Raw genomic sequence first — 6,723 nt, 5'->3', positions numbered from 1 at the left:
AAAGTATATCCTGCCGGGGAAGAGATGTAGTTGGGGGAAAGGCAATTATGATGCGATTAGGCAAGAGTTAAGAGGCATAGGATGGGAAGGATGAGCTTGTTCAAGGAACAGCTACTGTATGTCCTTGATCAGTATGTACCTGTCAGGCAGGGAGGGAATGGTTGAGCGAGGGAACTATGGTTTACTAAAGAAGTTGAATCTCTTGTCAAAGGGAAGAAGAAGGCTTAAGATGAGACGTGAAGGCTCAATTAGGGTCCTTGAGATTTACAAGTCAACCAGTAAGGAGCTAAAGAGAGAGCTAAGAAGAGCCAGGAGGGAACATGAGAAGTCTTTGGCAGGTAGGATCAAGGAAACCCTAAAGCTTTTGAGAGTTATGTCAGGAGTCAAAGAATGACTCGAGAAAAATTAGAACCAGTCAAGGACAGTAATGGGAATTTGTGCGTGGAGTCCGAGGAGATAGGAGAGGTAAAAAATGAATATTTTTCATCAGTATTCAGAAAGGAAAAAGGCAATGTTGTCGAGGAGAATACTGAGATACAGACTATTAGACAAGACAGGATTGAGGTTCATAAGGAGGAAGTGTTCCCAATTCTGGAAAGTGCAAAAGTAGATACGTCCGCTGGGTCACATGGGATATATCCGAGGACTCTCTGGGAAACCAGGGAGGAGATTGCAGTGCCTTTGGTTTTGACCTTTATGTCATCATTTTCTTCAGGAATAGTGCCAGAAGACTGGATGGGAGTAAATGTTGTCCCCTTGTTCAAGAAGGGGAGTAGAGACAACCTTGGTAATTATAGGCCACTAAGACTTACTTCAATTGTGGGAAAAGTGTTGGCAAAGATTATAAGAGTTAGGATTTATAATCATCCAGAAAGGACAAAGTTGATGAGGGATAGTCAACATGGTATTGAGAAGGGTAGGTTGTGCCTCACTAACCTACTTGAGTTCTTTGAGAAGGTGACCAAACAGCTGGATGAGGGTAAGGTGGTCGATGCGGTATATATGGATTTCAGTCAGGCGTTTGATAAGGATCTCCACGGTAGGCTATTGTACTAAATACAGAGGCTTGGGTTTGAGGGTGATTTAGAGGTTTGGATCAGAAATTCACTAGCTGTAAGAAGACAGAGGGTGGTGGTTGATGGGAAATATTTATCCTGGAGTTCAGTGACTCGTGGTGTACCGCAAGGATCTGATTTGGGGCTACTGCTATTTATCATTTAAATAAATGACATGGATGAGTGTGTAGTACGATGGGTTCATTAAATTTGTGGATACATTAAAGTCGATGAAGTTTTGGACAGTGTTGAAGGACGCAGCAGGTTACAAATGGACATAGATAAGCTGCAGAGCTGGGCTAAGTGGTGGCAAATGGAGTTTAATGCAGAAAAGTGTGAGGTGATTGACTTTGGAAGGTGCAACAGGAATACAGAGTACTGGATTAATGGGAAGATTCATTGAACAGATTCTAGATGAGCAGACAGATCTCGGTGTCCATGTACATAGATCCCTGAAAGTTGCCACCCAGGCTGATAAGTTGTTAAGAAGACATACAGTGCATTAGCTTTTATTGGGAGAGGGATTGAGTTTTGGAGCCATGTTGCAGCTGTAGAAAACTCTGGTGCGGCCGCACTTGGAGTATTGCGTACAGTTCTGGTCACCGCATTGTAGGAAGGGTGTGGAAGCATTGGAAAGGATGCAGCGGAGATTTCCCAGGATGTTGCCTGGTATGGAGAGAAGGTCTTATGAGGAAAGGCTGAGGGACTTGAGGCTGTTTTTGTTACAGAGAAGAAGGTTGAGAGATGACTTAATACAGACATACAAGATGATCAGTGGATTAGATAAAAGAAGTTACTGCAGATGCTGGAATCTGAAACCAAAAGAGAAAATGCTGGAAAATCTCAGCAGGTCTGGCAGCATCTGTAAGGAGAGAAAAGAGCTGACGTTTCGAGTCTATCTGAGTCAGGCCTGCTGAGTTTCTCCAACATTTTCTCTTTTATGATGAAGTAACCAGTTTGATTGGCACCACATCTACAAACATTCAGTCTATCCAACACGTAGACAGCACCTTCAACATCCATGACCATTACCTTCCTCAAGACAAAGGTAGTAGATGCATGAGAACACCATGACCTGCATGTTCCCTTCCAAGCACTGATGAAGAAGCAGCACTTCAAAAGCTAGTGCTTCCAAATAATCCTGTTGGACTATAACCTGGTGTTGTGTGATTTTTAACTTCAACCAGTGTGGGAATTGAACCTGTGCTATTAATGTAGAACATTGAACAGGAAAGCACAGGACAGGCCCTTCAGCCCTCAATGTTGTGCTGATCGTTTATGCTCCTCGAAGATCAAAGGAACCTCCATACCTGTCATTGTTCCACCTTCCAAGTACTTATCCAAGAGTCGTTTAAATGTCCCTCATGATTCTCACTTTACTCCCCCTGCTGGCAGTGCATTCCACACACCCACCACTCTCTGTGTGAAGAACCTACCTCTGACATCCCCCAAATCTTCCTCCAATCACCTTAAAACTTGTGTCCCTTTGAGATAGCCATTTCCAGCCTGGGAATACGTCTCTGACTATTCACTCTATCTATGCCTCTGATCATCTTGGACACCTCTATCAAGTCACCTCACATCTGTCTTCACTCCAATGAGAAAAGTCTGAGTTTTCTCAAATTATCTTCATAAGACATGCCCTCCATTCCAGACAGCATCCTAGTAAATCTCCACTGCACCCTCTCTAAAGCTTCCACATCCTTCCTATAATGAGGTGACCAGAACTGAATACAATATTCCAAGTGTTGTCGAAGCAGGGCTCTATAGAGCTGCAGCATACCCTCACAGCTCTTAAACTCAATCCACCTGCTAATGAAAGCAAACACGCCATACACCTTCTGAACAACCCAATCAAATTTGGTGGCAACCTTGAGGGATCGATGGACATGGGCCCCAAATCCTTCTGTTCCTCCACACTGCCAAGAATCCTGCCTTTAATCCTGTATTAACCAAATTAAATGCAACCTTCCAAAATTAATCATTTCACACTTCTCCAGGTTGAACTCCATCTGACACCTCTGTATCCTGTCAATGTCCCGTTGTAACCCACAACAGTCCTCCACACTATTTACCACTCCACCAACCTTCATGTCATCAGCAAACCTATTAACCCCTCCCTTCCACTTCCTCCTCCAGGTCAGTAATAAAAATCACAAAGAGCAGAGGTCCCAGATCCCTGCAGAACATCACTGGTCACCAAGCTCCAGGCTTTACATCCAATATTTCCTGATGAAGGGATTTTGCCTGAAACATCAATTTTCCTGCTTCTCAGATGATGCCTGACCTGCTGTGCTTTTCCATCACAACTCTAATCTAGACTCAGATCTCCAGCATCGGCAGTTCTCACTTTCACCTCTCCAATACTTTCCATCTACCACCACTCTCTGTCTTCTATGGGCCAGCCAATTTTCTATCCAGACAGCCATTATTCCCTGTATCCCATGCCTCCTTACTTTCTGATTGAGCTTAGCACAGGGAACCTTCTCAAACACCTTGCTAAAATCCATGTACACCACACCCATTGCTCTGTCTTCATCAATGTATTTTGTTACATCCTCAAAGAATTCATAAGGTTTGTGAGGTATGACCTGCCCTTCACAAAGCCATGTGACTATCTCTAATCAAGCAATGGTTTTCCAAGTAATCAGAAATCCTGTCTCTCAGAATCCTCTCCAATAATTGCTGACCACAGACTGGTTTGTAGTTCTCAGGGTTAACCCTATTGCCTTTCTTGAACAAGGGAATAACATTTGCCACCCTTCAATCATTTGGCACGACTCCAGTGGACAGTGAGGATGCAATTGTCATCGTCAAAGGCACAGCAATCTCTTTCCTCACTTCCTGTAGTATCCCAGGCTATATCCCGTCTGGCACAGGGGACTTATGTATCCTTACATTTTTCAAACTTTTCAGCACATCCTCCGAATAAACATTTTGAGCATAAACTGTTTGAGCAGACCAGCCTGTTTCATGCTGTCCTCACAAATGTCAAGGTCCCTCTCCGTCGTGAATAATGAAGCAAAGTATCAAGACCAGGCTCAGGGTGATCTGTCTGAGAAGAGTTCCCATCACCTGTCCTGTGGGGAATGGCTCACTGCCATCAATTCAACCCCTCACTTTCCACGTGGAAATATTGTCTTCATCTCAATCTGAATGTACACAATACAAATCATATCTGAGTATATTTGGTAAATAACTATAAGTAATGTAACCAAATTGATTCCCTGGGGTTTGAGATTAGAATGAGAATTAGATTTTATTGTCACGTGCACAGGAATACATGAGGACAGTGAAAAGTGCCCACAGACACCATTCTCCACCACCATCTGCAACAAGATAGATTCCCTTTCTTTACCTTGGGCATACACCAGTCAGAATCTGTCAGCTCCGAAAGAACTCATCCACTCTGATGGAGAATGGGGAAACTGCTATCCAGCCAGTGAATGACCTTTACTGTCTGAATCCTGAACCTTTTGCTGTTCCTGGTGATTCATGGTTCAGCCCCAGTGTATTGGAAGGTAGGGGGTGGAAGCCCTACATTAAAAAAGGGAGACAGAAAGCAGGAAGCACAGGCCGGTTAGCTTAACATATCACAGGGAAACTGCTGGAAGGTATTATTCAACCAGATACAGCAGGGCACATTGATCAGTTGAAGATAATCTGGCAGAGTCGACATTGTTGTGTGTGTCCATTGAATTTCTTTGAGGATGTAACATGTGTCATTGATAAAGGGGACTGCCCTGAGCTTAGCTTTTGTCCCATAAAATGACCCAGCAAATGTCATGGCAGGAGGTAAAGGCTCACAGTGTGTGTGTGTGTGTGTGTGGGGGGGGGGGGGGGGGGGGGGGAGGTGGGGGGGCGGGGAATGATTACACGGGAGCACGGGAGCACTGTGGTTTATTGAAACGGAAAGCAATGGGGAGCAGCACTTACATATCCGATAGTGTTCGGGCTCGAAGCAGCACTTACATATCCGATAGTGTTGGGGCTCGAAGCAGCACTTACATATCCGATAGTGCTGGGGCTTGAAGAAGCACTTACATATCCGATACTGCTGGGGCTTGAAGCAGCACTTACATATCCGATAGTGCTGGGGCTCGAAGCAGCACTTACATATCTGATAGTGTTGGGGCTTGAAGCAGCACTTACATATCCGATAGTGTTGGGGCTTGAAGCAGCACTTACATATCCGATAGTGCTGGGGCTTGAAGCAGCACTTACATATCCGATGGTGCTGGGGCTTGAAGCAGCACTTACATATCCGATAGTGCTGGGGCTTGAAGCAGCACTTACATATCCGATACTGCTGGGGCTTGAAGCAGCACTTACATATCCGATAGTGCTGGGGCTCGAAGCAGCACTTACATATCTGATAGTGTTGGGGCTTGAAGCAGCACTTACATATCCGATAGTGTTGGGGCTTGAAGCAGCACTTACATATCCGATAGTGCTGGGGCTTGAAGCAGCACTTACATATCCGATGGTGCTGGGGCTTGAAGCAGCACTTACATATCCGATAGTTTTGGGGCTTGAAGCAGCACTTACATATCCGATAGTGCTGGGGCTTGAAGCAGCACTTACATATCCGATGGTGTTGGGGCTTGAAGCAGCACTTACATATCCGATAGTGTTGGGGCTTGAAGCAGCACTTACATATCCGATAGTGTTGGGGCTTGAAGCAGCACTTACATATCCGATGGTGTTGGGGCTTGAAGCAGCACTTACATATCCGATAGTGCTGGGGCTTGAAGTGAGTTTGCCAATTGCTCGATTTGTTTCCCTTTGGCCCGAGCTGCCTCCTGTTCACCATCGGGTGGGGGGTCGGGGGGTGGGTGGGGAAGAGTGTATAATCCCTCTGTCGATCCATCTCCCATCAGGATGGCCTGAAGGTTCTCTGCTTCTGCCTCAGAAAGAGACCTGAACAGTCCCCATCCCCCACCATCCCCATCCACCAGACTCAGCTCATTTGGAACCGTTTCCCTTTCACTGACCTCACTTTCTCCAAATCAAAGGGCTGCTTCTGGCTCCCTGCACGGGTCCTAGTGTATCTGTGTCTTTGTGAGGAAGGTGGAATATTTCTTAGTTGAGTCCTATTTCACTCTTTCTCCAACCTGTTGGTGATACAATTGCTGCTATTCCTGCTCATACCAGAATTAGAGGAAAAATATATTAATTTGTTTCCAATTTCTGTCTTTCCCTCATTACCTGTTTGCTACCCTGTTGTTGCAGTCTTTGGTGTTCCCGGTAAGGCAATGTTTTTTTCTTCATGGACAGTGAATACCATGGTGTTCATGGAACAGATTTCAGGAATAGTCCTCATTGCAGAGTACCTTATCCACCCGAAGGAATTGGGGAATATGGACTCGGTGCTGCATATTTACTGAGCAGCTCCCATCAGCAAAGAAAATCAAGTCTAAAGACTTTAATGTAATGTTTGTGATGAAACTGAACATTTTACTGGAATCAACACATATTCAGCAATTATTGAGAAGTTATATCGAATACATAGGAAGTAAAGTTTGTTGGAAGGACACTTGTCATTTTCAAAGATTTCTTTTCCTCAAATTGTCACGATCATTGATCTGTAGCATGGAAGCAAATCTGTGGTGAGCTCTGTGGAATATCACATCCCAATATAACCCAACCATTTGGTGTGATTTATTAT

This window comes from Chiloscyllium punctatum, chromosome 29 (genome assembly GCF_047496795.1).
Source record: "Chiloscyllium punctatum isolate Juve2018m chromosome 29, sChiPun1.3, whole genome shotgun sequence".
Lineage (NCBI taxonomy): Eukaryota > Metazoa > Chordata > Chondrichthyes > Orectolobiformes > Hemiscylliidae > Chiloscyllium > Chiloscyllium punctatum.
Note: the sequence above shows the minus strand (reverse complement) of the source record.